At 43.6% G+C, this 22,047-nt stretch overlaps 1 protein-coding gene across 1 annotated transcript in view; it reads right to left on the bottom strand.

Annotated features, from left to right (window-relative positions):
* COL8A2 (collagen type VIII alpha 2 chain) overlaps positions 1 to 22,047 on the bottom strand; it is a 171,070-nt gene that overhangs the window by 77,440 nt on the left and 71,583 nt on the right. Inside the window, exon 2 of the mRNA XM_048500796.1 lies at positions 13,656 to 13,719. The gene's annotated coding sequence lies outside the window, so the exon portion shown is untranslated. The remainder of the gene's footprint in view (positions 1 to 13,655; positions 13,720 to 22,047) is intronic.

The raw sequence follows: 22,047 nt of genomic DNA on the forward strand, positions 1-22,047 counted from the left end.
GCATCAGTAATGGCATCTGTGAGCCATCTGTCTTACTAAAGCCACTGTACAGTGATCTTTTCAAAAGAGATGGAAAGAAAACACTAATTGCCTCAGACAACACCAAAGCTCTTTTCGAGTCACTCTTCACACAGACACGAGTGTTGAGTGTCAGAACAGCACCCTGCCGCTTATTAACTTCAGAAATATTTTAACCCTTGTGCTTTTAAATAAGCAAAGTACTGCATAGATCAGTCAACCAGGTCAGCTATTCTGTCCCTAGACCTCAACACATTCTCTTGAAAAGCTCAAGGCAGGGATGCATATTTCCTCAGTGCTAAAATAAAATAAATCAGAAATATCAGGATTATATCCCAGGAAAGGCTGCTCTGCAAACTCCACACATTATTTCAATTGAGCAAATTTTCATAACCACCAGTATGATGCTGTGGTTAGAGTGGACCTGGGAGACCCACGTTTGAATATGTACTCTGCTATGGAAGCTTGTTGGGTGACCTTGGTCAAGTCACACATCCTCAGCCTAACCTTCCCCACAGGGTTGTGAGGATAAAATGGAGGAGAGGAAAATAATATAAGCCACTTTGTTACTGGAGTCAGAAGAAAAGATTCCTAAGGCTCAGCAGAAATTAGCCAATTATCTGGTATCTGAGCTTTCAGAAGATACTGCCAACGTGCTTTCAAATGTATCTTTGCAAGGGCTAGAAAGAAAAATAATAAGCAAAAAGTAAGGATCACATGAAACTAAATTGTATTAGAGTCCTTCAGGTCTGTGACATTTACAAAACTCTGGTTCAGTGTCAAAACCAACTCAGTTTTCTCACCTGCTGTACATCTGGAGGACCAGAATCTTGCTATGTGGGGTTGGGTGGGAAACACAACCACAATTATGGAACAGTCTCCTCAAGGAGGAGTACTTGGCCCCAACACTTTCAGAGTTGATCTATTAAATAAATAAAATAAATATGGAATGGCATCCAACATTTGCAGTATATTTTGATTAATCAGATATCTGTGGGAGGGCGGTATACAAAACTAAACAGCAAACAAACAAATGCATAGGATTTTTCTTTAGTGTCCCAGATAGTGATAGATGGCCCCCCCCCCCCCCCCCGGGAAAAGTCCACAGGTATTGTTAAAACACTTTTCTTGAAATTCCTCAGATGCTTGACATGAGTAGAAACCTCTGAATATGCCTCAAAATTTAATTTTAATCCAACTAAGGTGGCAAGTTTACACATCAGATTTACCATTACCAGGATATACCAGTAAATGAAATGCTGGAGAAATGTGGGTGTGGAAACAATCTCATTTGATCATTGTTTGTGTGTAGTCCTGTTATCAAGTTCAGTAAAGGGGCTATTTTAAATGTGTAAGGAAGTAGCCCCACACTTCAAGGTTCCCATCTTCAAGCCTATCCATGCCTTCTCACCAACTCTTTCCCATGTTTGACATCTCTAAGAACAAACATGTGTTATTTTCATGAGCTCTCACGATCTAAAAAAGGCACTGAGGTTCACAAAATAAATTCTATATGAAATCTGTTGTGGTAGAGGACATGTGAGATGGTCATCTGAACCCATAACAAAGCATTTCTTTCCTACACCTCCATCACATTTTCTTTTCCTCCCCCTTCCCTTTAACCTCAAGAATATGCCCGTGCCCAGATGACAAAAATTAAACTGTTCCTTCAGAGGAAACATCAAGAATTTCTTGTGTTTTAACTTGCCCTTCTTCCCAAGAGCTCATGATGTTATACATAGTTCTATCCCCCTCCCCTTTGTCCTCAAAACTCCTTTGACGTAAATTGGGTTGAGTGACAGTGACTGGCTCACGGTTTCCCAGTGCGCTTCACAGTACAGTGAAATCTGAGGCTGAGTCTCTTACTGAACACCACACTCTCACTTAATATGTGCTGCAAAATTGAGCAATCATGGTGTATTGGTTAATGTACTGAACTAGAATCCAGGAAAGCCAGGTTTGAATCCCTCACTCTGTCATGAAGCACACACCGTGTGGCCTTGGGCCAGTCACTCCTTTGGAACCTAATTACCTCACAGGTTCATTGTAAAGACAGAATGGAGATAGGAAGGATGAAGCAAGCCAAAGAAAAGTGAGGTATAAATACATGAATAAATACAATAAAGATGGATGATATAAAATTAATTTGCCCACTGAACCTCTCATCTCTAAGAGATCTCTTAGCCTGAAAGGCTTGGTTGCCCCCAAACTGAATTAATTTTTCCATCGCCTTTGGGAAGAGAAAAAATGGCATCTCTCCTGTTTCTGGAACTGGGGTAGTAGTAGCAGGAGGCATTGAGGGAGAAAAAAAAAGAAACTTGTTTATGCTTCTTTTAATATCTCCCTTCTGTTTTACATTTACAGCCTTTCAAAAGATACGGCGCAGGCTTTGCCAAGATTCCTAAAGAGATATCCTGAGAAATGTAGACCGGTTTCCCAACCAAAATTCAAAGAAAACAAATGTCAGGCCAGCAATTGATATGAAATAGTTTAAAAATGAGAAAAAGCTGCCTCAGAGCTAGGTTTACATTAAACTACATTTCTGTAACAAGAGGGAGGGGAACCTCAGAAGAATTTTTCTCAGCCACGGAAGAAAGGGAACCTGGGTGGAAAAGGCTAATGTTACCTGCCAGTGAGGTGTCCAAAAAGTCTTAGGCAAAAAGTGTGTGTGTGTGTGTGTGTGTGTGTGTGTAGGGGTGGGGGCACTAGAGCCTAGTACATATAAACAGGAGCATAAAATGAACACAACATCCAGAAAGAAAAAATGTTTTAGTTGGGCCAGCCTTTTAGAGAAGCACAAAACAATATTTCAGTCCATAGCTGATTTAGAAACCTTAACTGCTAGCTCTTTTCAATGTGCCACAGAGTAAAACAGTACTGGATACTGGGTAGGTAGAGAAATGTTCTCTGCCCTGAAATTCTGATGGCATCCTCATGCTTGTAGGAAAGAGGGCCAGGGGATGGCCTGCCAAGTATGCCTCGTTGGGGGAGAGACGTTGGCCTTGCCAGCCATGCGACCATGCTTTGGATGGGACAGAGAGGGATGTGTTGGGAGGCCTTTCTGCCAATACTGGATGGAGCAGTTGCAAGGGACGGACCACTTCACACCTTGGTCATCCAGCTGGAAGAGAATGATCTGCCCACAGAAAATAGTGTGTTGCTGGCTCGTGGAATGGTGTTGAACTTGGAATTCATGACGCGATGGTTATTTTCTGGTCACACGTATTGGTGCATTAAGTATGGCATGGGGCATTGGCCCCAGAGAAAGTGGACCTGGCCAGACAAAGGACTAATAAGACAGTGATATGCCTTAAGCAATTTCGGGGGGGGGGGGGGCAGGTGTGTCGCCCACCTAGACATTTCATTTCACCTTTGGGCACTGTATTGGAATGACGGCATCCATCTGTTGGAATGGGGTACGAACCTTTGGCTGCACAGCATCAGATCTGCCTTGTGTGATTGGTTGTTGGCTTAGGAAGTTTGGTGGGAGCGAGGTGGCCTCGCTCTTTGGCGGGTTGCGCATGGAGACTGATTCATGGAGCCTGCGTGCCAGCCCTCCCCATTTGATGGGGGCCTCCATAAGAGGTCTGGAGGGAGGAGCAAACCTGTGAACCACATGCCCAGATGAGGACTACTGGTGGCTCACACCCCCTGGCAGCAAGGGGAGTTAATCCAGAGGCCAGCACCCAGATGGTTCCCACTATCTTGCTGCTCTGGGCACTGGTGTTTTCCTCCATGCATTGGGATGGGGGGAAGTTATTACTGGGGGACAGCAGACGTGCTGCCCAGGGGTCATTGGGGACAGCAGACGTATTGTCTAGTACTGGACACATCCCCTTTGCTGTGCCTCTGCTTCCTTTTGCCAGCACACCAATAAAGTGGCTGTGGCCAAATTTTACCCACACAATGGGGTTTTCTGTGTCTTCTTCTGCACCCTCGGACCACTTCCTCCCCTCCTCAGGCGGCAACTTAAAATTACTAAATTGGGATAGATTGTCCCTGTGCTTGTAGGAACAAAGCGGAAGGCAAGGAAACCAGGTGGGGCCTCTAAAGAACAACACATGTCCAGAGTGTTAGATGTGCAACTCAGGCTAGCAGGAAATCCTCTCAGAGTTGCTGATGGCTGTGAGTGATATCAAAATTTTTTTGGGGTATTTCCCCCAGGAATAAGGGAAAATGTTAGTGTTTTTGAGAGGGACCATAGGACAGTCTCTTGTGGACCTGCAGGATTAGGGGCTGGAGAACCAGTTCCGTCACAGGGTGGATCCAAATGTCCTCCAGTAATCCTTCCTCTAGTATAAGGAGTCTTCATCCAACTTAAGTGGCTCTTCCTCCAATGGAAGGAGGAAAGCTCCTTAGAGTGAAGGAAGGCTACAAAATGTATTCAGTACAATGGTAGAACAGGGGTAAGATCCACACCAATAACTGCTTTGGCAAAACTTTGGCATAGTCAACAAGCGTCAGGAGGTTCCAATTGCAGGGTGGTGCTGGAGCTCAGCAACTATCTAATACTGGAAAGCAGAGATCCCTGATGATCTTATCAACAGCTGCTGAGGGCTAATGGCTGGCTAAGAGAAGACAACTGCCAAAAGGTTACAAGGAGACTTCTTGCAATATGCTTAAAGATGCTGAACTAGTAAGCTCAGATCTTGCAAATGTACTTTCATTGCCAACAATGTTGTTTTACAAAAAAAAAATCAGTAGCAGCACAATCAGGAGACATTAGCTCTGAAAAAAGAAATCACTAGCAGACTAGACTTCAGAAAGTTGGCCTCAAAAATCAGAAGCCATCATCTGAGATGCATGCATTTCCAATACAGTTATGACTTGAGCAGCTCCCTTCAGGGCCTCTTTAGACACTGCATCTCTTCTCTAAACTACAGGACATTATGACCTGTACCCTGAAGCTGGAGAAAATCTCCTTAGAATGGAAGCTTCAAACTTTGCATTTAGGACATCTGCAAGCATGAAGCAGGTGCTGGTAAACACACTATCTATCTATCTATCTATCTATGTATCTATCTATCTATCTATCTATCTATCTATCTATCTATCTATCTATCTATCTATCTATCTATCTATCTATCTATCTATCTATCTATCTATCTATCTATCTATCTATCTATCTATCTATCTATCTATCTATCTATCTATCTATCTATCTATCTATCATCTCCCCCAAAGGGCTCAGGGCGGTGAACATGAACATACAAATAGAGCACAAAATAAAATCAACAAATCTCAAATCATCAAATAAATCATAGTAAATGGCTCTATAGTCTTTGAATCATTAAAACCCCATGAAAAGCAGCATATCAATATCAAATACAATAAATAATACAATAAGAGGCGACCTACTAACCAATCCCCTAAAAGAGGGGGGGGGGATGGCAGGATCCACAGATGTTAACGGGGGGGGGGGGCATCAGCGGCCAGCCTCCCCAAAGGCCTGGCGGAACAGCTTAGTCTTGCAGGCCCTGCGGAACTCGTTGAGATCCTGCAGGGCCCGCACAGCTGGAGGGAGAGCGTTCCACCAGGCGGGGGCAAGAGCTGTAAAGGCTCTGGCCCGGGTAGAGGCTAGCCGCATCATGGAGGGGCCAGGGATCACCAGCACAATTTACTAGGCACAATAATAGCCTGATCTCATCAGAGCTTGGAAGTTAAGCATGGTCAGTGCTGGCTAGTAGTTGGATGGGAGACCAACAAGGATCCAGGCTTAATATGCGGAGGGAGGAAATACCAAACCACCTGTTAGTTTCTTGCCTTGAAAACCCTGCAGGGTCACCATAAGTCCCCTGGAACTTGACGGCACTTTTTACCACCAGCTTGTCTAGCTAGGCCTTCTAACCTCCAAGTGGCCAATCAATGGTAAGTACCTCTTCAAAACTCACGTATATTCCCTGTAAAGCATTTTGAGGGGGGTGCCTGGGAAGGGTAGAGTTTGGGGAGGTAATATCACTTCTAGGTGATGCTCTAGGAATTTCCCTTGATCTTTACAGAGGCCCTCTTCCGGCATTTTTTCTCGTGTTCCTCAACAGTGAAGGGTTGGGGCCAATGGCAGGGGTTTGACAAGCCTTCCCACTAGCAATGTTTCTCTGATTCTACAAGATTTTTGGCCTTTTCTGCACACACCACTGGCAATATTTTCAGCCTGGAAATACAATATTTCCTCCGTGGAGTTCCGAATGGACCCTCTGCCCCCTGGTTTTGGGAACATTTCCGAACAACTTTTTCTCCACTGTTTCTGAAAATAATTTTATAACAGTGTATTTCTTAAAGTGTTTCCAAGTTGGCTTCCCTTGCAGTTGGGTCACACTTGAAACGTTTTATCTTTCCCACCAAAATGCCTGGCCATTTTCACAGGCCCTGTGCCGTTGCCCAACTTCTCCCTTGGTGCCTGGTCTGCCATTTTTTCGTGACCCTCATCCCATCCCATTCCTTTCCCCTTCCCCTGTTCATGTTCATAGTTTCATGTTTTTTTTAAAAAAGAGTTTGGATTTATATCCCCCCTTTCTCTCCTGTAGGAGACTCAAAGGGGCTTACAATCTCCTTGCCCTTCCCCCCTCACAACAAACACCCTGTGAGGTAGGTGGGGCTGAGAGAGCTCCAAGAAGCTGTGACTAGCCCAAGGTCACCCAGCTGGCATATGTGGGAGTGTACAGGCTAATCTGAATTCCCCAGATTATTTTGCTGTTTTGGGTAGATCAACTAAACACATCAATTAAACACATCAACAAAGAATTGAATTAATGGATTAACAAAGCATTTGTTTCAATGAATAAGCAAAAAAATTATAGCAGTCATGAAATGTTTAGAAGAGGTCAGTGTGGACCAACATCATGATAAAATGGGGAATCAAAAATATTCTGGAAACGTTCTATGTGACTTGTGAGGAAAAGGTCTTAGAGTTCTCAGTTACCTCAAAAGTGGGGAGTTGGGACTAAAGGCAAGAGGTTGGGGCTGAGAGATATGCCTGCAGGAACCAAGATTCTGTTTCAGCATGCAAGAACATATGAATGCATGTATTGCTATACAAAATTAACTGTGAAGCAAATCACCACGTGCTTTTGGGGGGTTTGCAGTGATTGCTGGGGTTGTCTAAACATGCCCCTTTACACTTCATACTGTTTTTGCATGTTGGCATTTTGTTCACCTTTTTAAGGTTCATTCTTTTACATCATATTTAATGCCATTTATACATTACATGCCATTTATATGCCGTTGATTGGGAAACTATCCCCTGCTAATGGTAATAACCATCAAAATTCATCAGTAACATCAGCAGACAGAAAGATGCCTGTAGTTTTTGCCCCAAGAGGTGGGAGAAGCTATGTCAGAATCTGGGATTTTTGAAAGCAAAACAGCAAGTTCATTTAATTTGTGGAACTAACCGAAGCGTGAACTTCTACAGCAATACTACAGCAGAACAGGAAAAAAAAATCCAAACATTCCTACTTTACACACATGTGCGTCATTTCTTGCGGATGGAGGCAGGTCACATGATCTATTTCTGCCCCTCACTCAATAATCCTTTTTTTATTCTCCCTCGCCTCCTGCCTCCACGCAGATATTTCAGGGATCACACGTTCCTTAATCCTTGCCACACTGTAGACAGAAGCCCTTTTCATTCCTACTGTATATGACCAGGGGCTTTTCCTTTCACAGATGTGGTGTGACAGATTTAACTATTCAAAGAGCTTATGAACCTCTGGTTTGTTCAGTAGGTGTGTTCATCCTCATAGGTCTCACAAGTCAGATATTAGCCATCGTAAATCGGGCAGATCTCTCACAGGATGCTTTTGGCTTTCCTGGAGTTCTGCACATTCCTGGAACTTTTCTTTTCCTTTCCTTTAACCCCCCAACCCCCCCCCCCCACACACACATTATGTTGCTGCAAAATCTGAATATACCTCATAGGCCCAGTATAATTGCACATGAAGGGTAAAAATGTTCCATGAAATAAAACATGCAAAGTTAGGAGGAGAGATCACCAAGCTGAATATAAAACTGGGAATAAGAAGATATATAGATGAGGGTATAAATGATCAGATTCCAGCTGATGTAGTCTGTGGTAGGGATAATGCTAAGCTGTGGCTATATTACTACAATGAGCTCTATGGCTGAATACGCACAATGTACTTGCTGTGTGATGGTGGTGAATGTCCATCACAGCAAGATTTCTTGTATAGAGTTGTTTCCTCAAGTTCCGCTTTCACTTTCACTTCTCTCCAAGGCAAGTTAGACCACCTTTAGTATGACTTTTAATTTGCTTTGCTGCCAGAGTGGGGAAATTTGCCAGTGAATACAGTTTTTCCCTGGAGATCTTCCCTCTGCTCACAGCCAACCTTTCCTCTCCCCCAACTGCTTTGCATGCCTTCCCCCTTGCCTTCCCCCCACTCCACTTCCATGTTGCCGGCTGCTTCAAGTAACAGAAAAGAAGCTCTCCTCACACAACACCAACCTCTAATTCTCTTTATATTCTGAGATATCAATATAATGCAAACTTGGAAATAACAAGCCTCTGTCCTACAGTGGCACCACCACCACCAGCACATAGTGTTGTGCGGAGGGGAGGGGAAAAGAAGAGAATATCTGCTCTAGGACGGTCCTCTTCTTTAGCAGCCTGTGGTCCAGGGAGTTGCTTTGCCTCTTTCATTTGGAGGGGGTGGGAAGGATTACTTTTGGAACAGTAATATCAACATAAGTGTAGCTTAAAGGGCTAAGCCAGCAGTCTTGACTACCAGATGTAATGAGATCTGTGCCTTTAAGAATCACTTGATGGGTGGAGTTAAGAGAACTGGGTTTGGAGAGCTCTCTGCAGAAAGGAGGGAGGCGTCCTTGCGTGTAAATAGAGAAATGCAAGCCCAGTGCGTGTCATGCGTAATGGGCCTATGTGGAAATGCCTTTGAAAATGACCCAGAAACTTCTATTGGCCCTAAATGCCAAGACCAAGCTATTATCATAGACTGATTACAATGAATGTATCATCTCTCTGTTGGAAGATCTGCACATTACCCATCTGTTTCTGGGCACAATTCAAATTCTTACCTAAACAGCTTGTGGGCCAGAGTACCTGAAGGACCATCACCTTTCACTCTATTCAGCCCATCAGTTAAGATCTGCATCTCAAGCTCTGCTCCTTCAGAAATGAGGCAGGAGGCAACTAGAGACAGGGCATTTTCTGTGGTGCTATCTTACCTTTGCAACACCCTCCCCTTGAGGCTTACCAGGCACCTACTTTAATTACTTTTAGATGCCATCTCTTTAGCCAGGCTTTTAATTATGGGGTTCTACTTTATCAGCTTTATGCTTCTGCTTTATTGATAGCTTTTATGCTGCTAATGTCCAGTGACTAGTTTTAGTAGCTTCTTTTTAACATTTTGACATGGTTTCAATGGTAAGCCATTTCGAGCAGAATTCTGAAGAGGCAGTACAGGAAATATCCTCAGTAAATAAATAAATGGTTCAAAATACCTAGCCGTGGCTATGGAATGACTGCAAATCAGAATATAAAAGTATATCTTTGGCTGGCTTTCTAACTATCAAGTAGGCATTACATTAATATTGAAGTGCTTTTTGTTCATTAAATTGTAACTTCTGACACCATCTTCAACAAAAATAATCCGAAATTGGGAATATGGAAACAAGCAAAATTATTTGAACTTAATTGATTAATTAACTGATCATCAGTCAAAAGAAAGACAGTTAATCAAATTTAAGTTCTTCAGTTGGTTTGACAACTACAACTGCCAGTTGAGCATAACACCAAAAAAGACAGTTATCCCTTTTCTGCTTGCCTGCACATGTAGCTTCAAAATGGTGTACATTTTAGAATTATAAAATTTTATGGACTTTTGTAGTGTAGCGAGATCTGGCTATTACCACTACAGTTTCATCATTCACTTGATGATGTCACGTCATTATGAAAATGTCATAGTATTTTCGGCTATAATTTTAATTCACATTTCAGTCATGACATCACCACATAGCAATTCTATCTCAGGAGTATATATTTTGCTGTATCCAAAATGCACCGCATGCCTTTTTGCCAAAAAAAAAAAATCACCTCTGATTTATAGCAAACGAGAACATAGTAGATGAAAGGGAGGGAGGGAGGGAGGGAGGTAGCCATACAGAAGCAGTTAAATATAGCTGGAGAAAAGAAGAAAATGGCTGGCAATATGACTGAGCCCCTGAGTAATTCCTCTAAAGAGCGGAAGCATGAGAGGATAGTTATCCACCTAGAAACCTTTGTTTCCTGGTAAACAGTGTTCCTTATCTACACAAATGAACCCTGTGATTGCTGAAAGTGTTCACTATTTGTATTCCTAGGTAAGACAGAAAAGTAGGAGAACCTGGCCTTCATGGAATCATAGCTGAGGTTGCCAACTCTGGGATCCTGGTTTCTATCACGTTAATGGTTTTTCTCTACTTTCAGTTTCCAGCTATCTTTGTGCTTTGTAACCTGTAGCAATGTAGATTGTGCCCAACCAGCAGTTGGACTGGTAGTTCCTGTTTGGGCTTGAGAACTGCTGGCTCTCACATTCCTGCTCTGTACTGTTCTGCTTTGATATTTCCAGGAAGTGAGGGGAAGGGGGCACCTTGGTGGGCATCAGTGGCGTAACTAGGCAAACTGGAGCCCTGGGCAAAACCTGAGTTTGATGCCCCCCCAGGCGCATGCCCAATGCAACGCGCACTCCCCCTTGTAGCTACGCCCAGTGGCGTATCTAGGCAAACTGGAGTTTGGCGCCCCCCATGGGCAGCCACCCTCCCCCACTGTGACCAAGCAATGATTTTTTACACCAGGTTGTTCAAAGTCACCATCACATTATAGAACATGCCCCAACTCACAAGTCTGAGCACAGCAATAAGCCATGCCACACAGCAGAAATAATTTTTTGAAAACATTTTCAAAATGCTTTCAAAATGTTTTATTACTGCTATGAAAACATTTTATGGTGTTGTATCCAGTACCCCCAATTGGGGGAAACAGCATCACTTTCAATGTTTCAAAGGAGAATCTGGGCTCCCTAAACCAGTGATGCTGGAATCCACCCCCAAACAGCATCATTTTCAATGGTGTTTAAACTAGGGAGCCCAGATTCTCCTTTTAAATCCACCTTAAAGGGAGAATCTGGGGGTCCCAGTTTAAACAACATTGGAAGTGATACTATTTTGGGGTTGATTCTCCCCCACCCTGAAACAGCATCACTTGCAATGTTTAAACTGGGGACCTCAGATTCTCCCTTTAAATCCATGTCAAAGGCGGGGGGATTTAAAAGGAAAATCTGGGGAAATTTGGAAGGTGCCTGCTGGCAGGGGTGCAATTGTTAGCAGCACCAAACTTTCAGGGTATCTTTAGGAGACTCCCCTAATGATACCACCCAGGTTTGGTGAAGTTTGGTTTAGGGAGCTAACAGAAGATGGGGGCTACACCAATGGGAGCTAACAGAAGATGGGGGCTACACCTTTTAGGGTCCATAACTTTGGACCCTAAAAGGTGTAGCCCCCATCTTCTGTTAGCTCCCATTGGAAACAATGGATGATGAGGCACCCCCTTTGGGAGTCCATAGCTTTGGACCCCCTGGACCAAACTTCACAAAACCTGGGTGGTATCAGTAAAAGTTCTCCTGATGATATCTCCCAGGTTTGGTGAAGTTTGGTTCAGGAGGTCCAAAGTTATCGACCCTCAAAGGTGTAGCCTCATCTCCCATTAGCTCCCATTGGAAACAATGGGGGATGGGGCACCCCCTTTGGGAGGCCATAACTTTGGACTCCCTGAACCAAACCTCACCAAACCTGGGTGATAGCATCAGGAGAGTCTCCCAGAACATCCCTGAAATTTTGGTGCTGCTAGCCTAAAAACTGCGCCCTCTGCAGGCCAAAAATGGAAAAACACTGAAAATACAAAAATCCCACAAACAAACCTGCGCCCCCCCACAGGGCTGTGCCCAGGGCAACTGCCCACTTTGCCCAATGGGAGGAACGCCTCTGGTGGGCATAAAAGGGTGCTTGAGAAGCCATTAGTTAGAACTGGCTTCTTCTGTGGCTATGCTATTGTCTGTCAATAAAGGCTTTGATTGAAATCACTGTGTCCAATCTTTCTAACAGATCCAGGGCTTAACATTGGGAAATACCCAGAGATTTTGAGGGGTGAGGCCTGAGGAAAATGAAGTTTTGGGGAGGGATCTTGGCAAGGTATAATGCCATGCAGTCCACCTGCCTCAGCAGCCATTTTCTGAAGGTTGGCAACTCTGTAGCCCATATGAAGATTTCTAACCAAGGGATTTCATGGAAATAGTAAGGTCCTGAAACTGTACAGAATTGTTCCCTGTCTATGAACACCATAAACTGGCATTCCTTTGTACCATTTCACCACTCCTGCAATTTTGCAGCTTGTAACTTTATGTATAAATAACTACACTGGATGTCCATGCTGATTTATTATTTTCATTCTCATGTGTATCTGATGAAGTCAGCTTTGACCAAGGGCAGTCTTAGTGATTCTTAGACCATGGTAGAGTTGCCAGGCTCCCCCAGAAGTGACGTATTGTTGTGACACCAACTGTAATTCCCCCCTTCCTGCTAGCTGGCAGAGTACTGGTGAGTAATAGGGTGAGTAACAGGTAACCCTACACAAGGCCAAATGAGAAAAGCAGCCATGAGCCATTTCATTTTACAGCAATGAGTGGCGGGAAAGGCAACAACAGCCACAGAGCTACAAGCCAGTGAGGTGTTCAGTTCACTGGTATACTACAGTCACATGCATGTTTACAAAGAAATCTGAAAGAACATGTACAGCGCAACAAGCCTCTTTTCATAATGCACACCTCTCTTTATCTTTAATTTCATGCACCGTGCCTTTTAGATTACTGGAACAAAGCCATTATGCCACCATGGCATAATGGCATGGATCATGTTCTGTTCCTCATTCCATTAAAAAAAATCTTAAGCACAATAGCATTGTCAAGTAGGGGCCAAATCCACAAAATTTGTTATGCTATCAACTTCCCATGTTCCTGACTGTTTTCCGAAGAGCCCTCCCACACACACAGATTGAGAAGCAGACTAGGATGTTAAAAGCACCCTTCAGTAAGGGTAGCCAAAAAGTCCCCGTGGTGCAGGCAGCACCGCATGGTCCACACAGCTCACATATAGCCCCTGGCAACAATGGCAACAGAGTCTCACCAGTTGGCCAACCCTGCACTGATTGCCCAGCACTGCTCTTAGTTGCCTGTATGCCCCAGGGTGGCATCACACTAAAGACTTTCATGGTAAGTTAAAAGGACAGTCCATCTCTGTTTCTCCATAAAGGGAGGGGAAGGATCCTATAGCCTTCCCTCTTCAGCCCTATGTTCTTCTCATGTCCTGTTTTCCACCTCGAACATTTCCTGCAACTCTGAACTTGCCAAATCGGGTATGCTTCATCTTCATTTTGAGAGCCTCAAAGTATAAGACACTGCCAAGTAACATATGATTAAAGTTCTCGTCCTCATTTCCCCCATGCTGACACCATAGGCCATTCCAATTCATTGCCAGCAAAAACTGGGAAGTTTAATTGACTGGACTGACCAAACAGAAGAAGATTCCAAAAAGAGAAAGCCAAAAAACCAAGAAGATGATTAGAACGTATGTACCTTCAAAGGAGCACAGTGGCCGTCGGCTGTCCTTCTGTCTATTGAGCCAGGTGATGAGTGACTTCTGTAGAGACCAAGAAAGAACATGGAAAGTCAATGTAAGAACAAGGAACCCAACTGAAAGCAGGCCTTCCCAATCCACTCCCTTTTCAATAAGCTCGGCCTCTCCCCTCTTCCTGCCCTTGCTTTGCCCTATAAGAATGACTGACAAGCCAAGGTTTAACAAGGGATTTTGTGGGTTTAAAGCATGTGACCAGTTTTTCTGCCTGTTTTGTCCATTAACCCCTTTTTGCAATATATATCCCAACTGCTCCTCTGTGGCGTTTCCCCCCACCCCCCAACTTTGACTATTCTTTTTCCAAATGGGATTCTAGTAACTGCAGGAAACAACAGGGCTTCCGAATACTATTTCTCCACTGGGCAATGGGATCAATAATCTTCTAGCACCAGCACCAGCACCAGCACTCTCACATAAAGAACACCAATCCATTAGTGTTACATAAATGCTAATGGCTAGAGGTGGAGAAGAGCTGCCTGAGGTTGACTAATGAAGAAAACCAGATTATTTTCCTTACTCCTGGATTTAATTCATGGTTTTCGCACTCACTTTACTACACTAGGAGCAACAGAAAGCTTCAGTACAGATCCCCCCCCCCCTTTATCAACATCTGGTGATCTCCCTTTTTAAGAATGATAGTTTGGAGGGGAGACTAGGAAAAAAAATCAGAGCTGGAGCAAGATAACCAAGTGTTGGGGCCAGTAATCCGGCCCACCATCCTCAATTTCCTAATCAGAATGACCTTCCTCTAATCCTGGTTGTTATTAAGGAAATAAGAAAATCACAAATTCACCAGATCTGTTTCATAAATATCGACCACTCTGGGTTTCATTACATTATCGATGAAGATTTGTCATAATCTTAGGTAGACTTTGCTATGTCTTGCTTTGAGCAAATGTTCATTTGTAATCTAACTGGTCACAGATAACACAAGTTGATTCTCTCTCTCACCTCCCCCCGCCCCCAGTTATCCCAATGTACCAATTTGCATTTTGACTATTTCACTGATGTGTCTTAGTTCATTATTCCCCAGGCCCTGGACAATCTGGCCACGAAGAGTTGAAATGGGATATTGGTGATGGTGAGCTACTACCTAAACCTCTGCTGCAGTGGTCACAAGGTTGGTACCCACCACTGCAGTGCACCATAACACATGCAAAACCAACTTGAGGCTGAATCACATGACCTTTTACGTATGGTAAAGGTAAGATTCAAATTGCTTTGGGACCTGTGTTACTTGAGGCTTTGGCCTATATGGACCTGGTAGCTGCCATCTGTGTGGAATTAGAACATGTACACAGTAATGTTTCTTGGAAAGCATAAGGGCTCTGTGGTGACTGGCACTGACTCAGAACCCAGCCCCAGGCAGTTTTGGAAGCCCCTTCATGAAGCTCTGTAGGGTTTGCCGTATAGTTTGGTGCCACTTTAACAGGGAACTGAATAACAAGCATCTCCTACGGTACAGTCTACGGGAGCTTCGCCAGGCTAGGATGATTCATTGGAAACCATATAACCCGCTTTTTGGATGTAGAATGGAGCTTGGAAAACTCCTGCCGTTACACAACAGTTTTTCAAGAAACAGCCCACCATAGAGAAGACAGAGCCTTAAAGGAGAGGGGAAAACATCAAAAAAGCCCTTAATTCTCTGCCTTTTGTTTTTCAGTAACCATTGTTTTATGGTTGGCAAGAATAGTTTTCATAGGTTTAACATTAAACATATTTTCAAAAGTTCAGTTAACCAAGTTTCAGATATAATTTTTATTTTTGAAAAGTGTTATTAGCTTAGCTTAAAACCATTGAAAACTCTGGGTTTATAATGGAAACTCTGGAAGAACTCTGGTTGTAAAGTGAATACTATGCTAACATATCCAGTGCAAGGCATGATTCTTTCCATGGGCTTATAACAGATCCCAAACACATGTTTCATAAAATTCAACAACATCAGCCAGTTGAATAGAAGTGGCAGATAGGCAAAAGATAAATCCTTGAATTATTCAAAGGCTTGCTTGCTGGACAAGGGGTGTCACACTGCTGGTTGCCAGAAGACCACAGTGCAACTTCTTGGAGAAACAAAGGTTACTGCATCCCATTTTGATCTGAAACCACCAAAGCCAAAAAGCAAATGTTGGTCTAGTTTACTCCACTATGGGATAGTGTTCCCTGCTCCCCTACCTTGCTCAGAGTTGGGACAATGAGAAGGATTAACCATGCACCATAATTACATAATAACACCCACAATGTGTTATCTGATCATCATTGGTATACTAAATATGGCGGCCACTAATGGAAATCAAGGATACCTATGGATTATCACAAAATTGTATGATGAAGGAGAGGGCTAAGGAGTTTCAGTGGAGAGCACAGACATGGAGCTAATAGATATGGTTATGAAGAAGATGGGCTATCAAGGAAGAAATAGTAGAAGCTTATTGTGGTGGACTCTGACGTGTTGTACAGATAACAGTGGCTAGGAGTGGGGGAGGAAATGTCCATGGGGAAAGCAAAAAAGGGATGGAGGAGGGAGATTATATCAACAGAAACATGATCTATATGACAGTTTTTTGTATCTTTGCCACTTTCCCACATTTATGGAGTTCCATGTCATGTTGATAGTAGACAAGAGATATAAAATTTGCAGAAACAAGAGTGTCATTGTTTTGTTTGTAGAAGAACAAGCTATAAGTGGATTTTTTTTTGTAGGAAAATGAAGTTGGACCAGTTGGACCCTGGTCTCAGTCCTCTGTATTCGGCTTACTTTAGTGATTTTGTTTCAGTGAGGCTAACTGAGATAGCGCATGTGACACATTCTGAGATTATTATTTGTTCTCCACTGGAATATGAAAGATGCAAGAGACAAAGGGAAGTTGATCTAACTTTGGTTCAGTTCAGTTCAGTTGACCTAACTTTGGTGCTAAAATGTCATGCTTGGATGTGCTCCCATGTAGACACCACAGTGGCGTACCGCTCATGGGGACATGGGGTATCCCATGTCCCCAGGCACATGCCATTTGATCACTGGGGGAGGCACCGAGCACTGGCCGGGGCCTTGTGGGACCTGGCCAGCACCCGACAGTTCCATCTGTGCTTCTCAGGTGGGCACCGCAGCCACAGACCAGCTCCTGCACTCCCCAGCCTCCCTGCCAACAGGAGGCAGGAGCTGGCAGATACCTGCCTGAGTTGTGAGCTGTGGTTGCAGGCTGGCTCTTGGGCTAGAGCCGGCCTGCAGCCACGGTTCAATAGCCACGGCTCAACAGCAAGTGGCTCAGGCAGGCACCTGAGGCCAACTTCTGCCCTCCCCAGCCTCCCTGCTGACAGGAAGGCTGGCTTTCAAGCAGGAGCCATCCTGTGGCCGCAGCACCTGCTTGAGTCGCCTGCTGCCAGGCCTGGCCTCGTTGGCTAAGGTAAATGGGGCGCGGGGAGGGGGGGGGGCGGCATCCTGAGCAGGTGTTGCCCTCAGGCACCTCCCCCCCTCAGTACGCCTCTGAGACATCGCTCTTTTCTGCTGCATTTGGTACTCTGAAAAGCAAACTGTCTCTGAGAACTAGCTTAATTTCCTTGTTGCAGTCTGCTTTACAGGTTTTCTACAACTCAACATGCCTCATGCCAAGCTCACTGTACGTGCAAATCAACCTCTCTTACCACATTTGTAACAAACACACAGCTTGAAAGCCCCATCTGTGCTAATCTCCAGCTATTCACAATTCAAAGCCAGAATATCTCATTACCATGCTTCCAATCTCCACTGCAATCAAACATCTCGTCTTAATCTCTCTTAAAGAGTTCCAGATTCTCAGAAGCTATGTTTTTCTCATGTCAAAATCACAACCTCTAATACTGTGGAACAAAAAACTGTGTTATCTCCTTTGCCTTTATTCTTTTCCGCTGTCGATGTAGGATCAAATAGAAAACTAAGCCACAGGCATGGATAATTACAATTCTTTGCTGTCAAGATTGCCACACACAGATTTCAAGAAAACAACATTATTATACTCTTCACCACATGAAGAAGTTTGGACCAAGAACTTCAAGGGGAAGGTTTGACATCCTTATTTTTGGCCAAAATCTGTCACCCTTTGGACTTTATTTAGCAATAATCAATTAACCTGGGGTTTTCCTGTACATAGTTAAGTGAGTCAGTGCTTACATCTTAAGCTTTGTTAAAAATAATAGAAAGTAAAGTTAAAATAGTGAATTGCCATAAAATGACATGAAAAGACCAAAGCTTATGAAAAGTTTAAAACATTCAGACAATACCTCCTACTCTACCAACAACAAAAAGCCTTGTGGCATCTTAAAAGGCTGACAGGACAGTCCTAAATATAGTCATACTTTCCTAAATCCATTGAAGTCAATTTGTTTAGAAGGGTGTAACTGAGTTTAGGACTGCACTGTTAATGCTGCAGTTCTATGTAGACTTGCCTGGAATTAAGCCCTAATCAAAACTGAATGATATTAAATTCCACAACAGAATTCTTGCATGCTACTTAAGAGCACATTTCTGCCCTTCTCCCACAGTTGGCACACACAGGTAGCAAATGAAAAGAATTATGCCAACTGAAAGGCTCTGGTGTCAACCTGGTTTTTAAATCTATTGATGGTCATGCTGGAAGGCTAGTTTATATTTGTGCCCCAACTTTCCTGTGTTTTACAATGCTAAATAATATTTGGCTTTACAAACTTTTTGTGAGATAAACTTTAAAGGACTATAGGAGCATTTCTCAAACTGAGGGTTTCCTTGGAGGGTTGGCAAGTATACTCCAGAAGGTCCAGGAGTCCTTCATAGGGACAGAGGGCAAGTTGTCCTCATGGCCATCAGGTAAGTGCTTCTGTCTCAAATGAAGGTGATTGATGGCACTTTACATACTAAAATGGGTACAAGATCTGGCCATAAATTACTAATCTGCCTTGAACATACAAAATTATATTGCTGCATTATGAGACGGCAGGTTAACCTCTGAGGCTGCATGTGTCTACTCTAAGCTGTTTAACAGCTAAAAATGATTAACAGTCTGCTAGCTTCTTAGTCGTACACATATAAGGGCTGAATGGAACATACTTTGGCAGTTGTAAAAATAACCAGCAAAGGTAAAATTCTGAAAGTCTGAATTTTGCAAGTGGCTGGCAGGAAGGAACTGTCTGCACTTTGGAATAATTAATGACTAGTAGCACTGTTTGGTAGGGAGCTTGCTGATAGGGCTGCCAGATCCAGCTTGGGAAATTCCTGGAGGTTTGAGAGTGGAGTCTGTGAAGCGCAGAGTTTGAGGAAGGGTGGAAATTCAGCAGGGATCTAATATTATAGAGTCCATCCTCCAAAGCAGCCATTTCCCCCACCCCCAGGGTAACTGACCTATATTGCCTGAAGGTCACCTGTAATTCCAGGAGATCTTCAGGCCCCACCTAGGCATTGGCAATTCTACTCACTGGCCCTACTACTCCAGATCAATCTGTAAACAAACACCTGTGAACAGAGGGTAGTAAAATTACTAATGCTCTCTTTGCAAAAAAGCTGGTTCCTCAAAAAGCTTTCTTAGAAACATTCTAATGTTGAAAAAATGTGCACAATAATACATTTTTCTACGCAAAGTGTTGAATATGTTTGCATCAAATCTGGCTCTCCTTGAGGTGGACTGGAAATGTCTGCATCACAAAACTACACAGAAGAAACGAGGCTGGCATTTTGCAGGGCAACGCGGGGCTTCTAGGAGAAGATAAGCCAGGAAATCACATTTGTGCCAGCTGTCCTCAATATTAAGCAATGTTGTGGAAAACAGACCAGGAAGCAGAAGGGGCATAAACTTCCAACAATCTTGCTATCAGTCCAAAAGCAAATCTGTTACGAAAAGCTGATGGGAGTTAAAGAAGCCAAAACCAAGATATTATTCAACAGGCAATGAAAACCGCTAAGGTGTTAGGAAGTGATCATTCATAGAAAAGTATGAAAATTGCTTTGCATTGATAGAGGAAAAAAACTATTTTCCATATGTCTTTGGCTCTTGGTAAGATTGATGAGAGAAAGCGGACTGATCAGCAGTCCTCCCTTTCCCCTGCTGTTTTTGTATCAGCTGCAGGCACCAGCCACTTACTCTAATTAGTAGCAGAGATCAGGATTTTGCACAGACACACATACTCACATTTTTGTGTTCTAGGAAACAGCAAATATTTTGAACTGCTGGCTGCTGCTACCATAAGAACAGTGTTTGAGTGAAATTGTACACAGTCATAGCCATGTGTTCAAAACAGCTGTCTCTGTTTTTTAAAAGACTTATAATCTATATATCTAATTCTTAACCTGGTCAGATCTGACAATGCTTAAATTTGGAAACTGGAGCCATGGATAGACAAAACACCCTTGGTTTGCAGCAAAATCTGAAATCTTAAAAAAAAAAGGGGGGGGGCAAAAATTCTAAAATGACCAATGAGTGCCTGTAGCATTAAGAAACATACACTTTCTAGGATTTTTCACTCTGGCCGTTTCCACACGGAGGCGGAAGCAGCTAGGTCGGCGCATTTCGCGACGCTGGGACCGTCCGCATGGACGGTCCTGGAAAGAGCCGGGACGCCGGTGCTGCGGAGCACTGGCGCCCGGCCGACCCGGCGTGTCCCCGGGCCTCCGGCACGTCGCCGAGGCCTGGGGACACGCCCTCCCCGGCCCTGCGCACCTGCTCCAGCGGCGCAGGGCGGGGGGCGTGTCCCCAGGCCTCGGCGACACGCCGGAGGCCCGGGGACAAGGTAAGTGCCAGGAGGGAGTGGGGGGGAGGTGTCTTGAAGCCGCTGCCGTTCGCTCGGCAGCGGCTTCAAGGTGGCGTTTCCCCAACAAGTGCACTTCTGAGCGCACTGGGGAAACGCCGGCTTCGCGACGATCAGGCGGCGATCAGGCGGCGCGGCTGCGATGCAGGTGCGCCCCCTGTGGAAATGGCGGCCTGGAGATGGCATTTTTGCCGTCTCCAGGCCGCCTTTAAATGCCCGTGCAGAAACAGCCTCTCATTGTGTTTCTGCTCACAGTGTTGTAGTGAGGATAAAATGATATTGTGAGGCCAGAACTCAAGTCCGGCCTACGCAGCTGGTTTGAGAAAAGATATGTTAGAAACAAACTTCCCAAAAAAGCAAAAGACATCTGACATCAGAAACAGACAGTTTTTACTTAACAGAATATAGCAAAGAACATAAGATCTCTGACAGAAGGTAAACTCTCCCTGGGTGCTCTCGAAAGAGACACCCCCCTCCTTCTGGGTGCTCTCAACTGAGAAACTCGCCCACCATAGGAAAGACCTTAGTCTTTATAGATACAATGAATACATACGTCATACAATCATCCCCTTTAGATCCACGTACATGATCCATAACTTTCATGTGCTATAAGCATGAACCTTAAAATCCCATTGGATAGTTCTGTCTCCTTGTCACATTAAGACAGCCTCTATTCTACGTGTCACATTCCTTCTGTTATTCAAACGCTGCATGCTGTTTCTCACGTCCCTCTGCCCATATGCAAACGGCTGCAATAAAACTAACCTGTTGTCTTGCTTTTCTAGTTTCCAAGAATAACCTGTTTTCTAAGTTTGCTCCTTCAGAGAGATATTTCCTCAGGCTATGCAGGTTTGACATTCTTAAAGATCATAAAACTTCCCTTCTCCCAGTTTGAAATGATTTTAACTTTAACTTTATACAAACATTGATTTTAACACAATTATTCCCTTCGATTTCAATGCAGTAGAATTATAGTGAAATACCAGTAAATATGAATCTCTCATTATCATTTCTGTGTTCATTTAACATATATAGAAAAACACTTTTTCCTATTAACTAATCACATTCATTTCTAACCTCTGATTTGTTTTATGATTTTGTTATTCAAATAGCTAGTTCTAACCCAAAAACAAAGTTATAAAGTATATGTCTGCTGTCACGTTGGCCCTTTAGTGACAAGATCTTAAAGATGTTTATCTTTGCTTGCCTGCATAATCACTGACAAGCTTCTAACATGCCTTTTGACCTGCTGCTAAAATGCAGTCCTGCTGGTCTGTTATACAGAAACCCCATTTTGATTCTTCAAATCTTTGGTTCATTCAACATCCATATTTCTTGATCAAATACAATTTATAGACATTCTACTCCATCTCCACAATATAAACTGCTTGGTATCTCCATTGTAGGGAAAGTAATTAAATGAAGTAACTAAAATTAATGCCTGGGAAAGGGGGCAAAAATTATGAAGTTGATTAGTGAGTGGGAAGGAGATAAGTAACCAAAGAAGTATGAAGATACACGGATTGCTAGTAGGAGGGAAAGAGGACATCCAGTGAGGATAGTGATACAGGGGAAAACAAGATGCCT

This window comes from Sphaerodactylus townsendi, linkage group LG06 (assembly GCF_021028975.2).
Source record: "Sphaerodactylus townsendi isolate TG3544 linkage group LG06, MPM_Stown_v2.3, whole genome shotgun sequence".
In the NCBI taxonomy this organism is placed as follows: domain Eukaryota; kingdom Metazoa; phylum Chordata; class Lepidosauria; order Squamata; family Sphaerodactylidae; genus Sphaerodactylus; species Sphaerodactylus townsendi.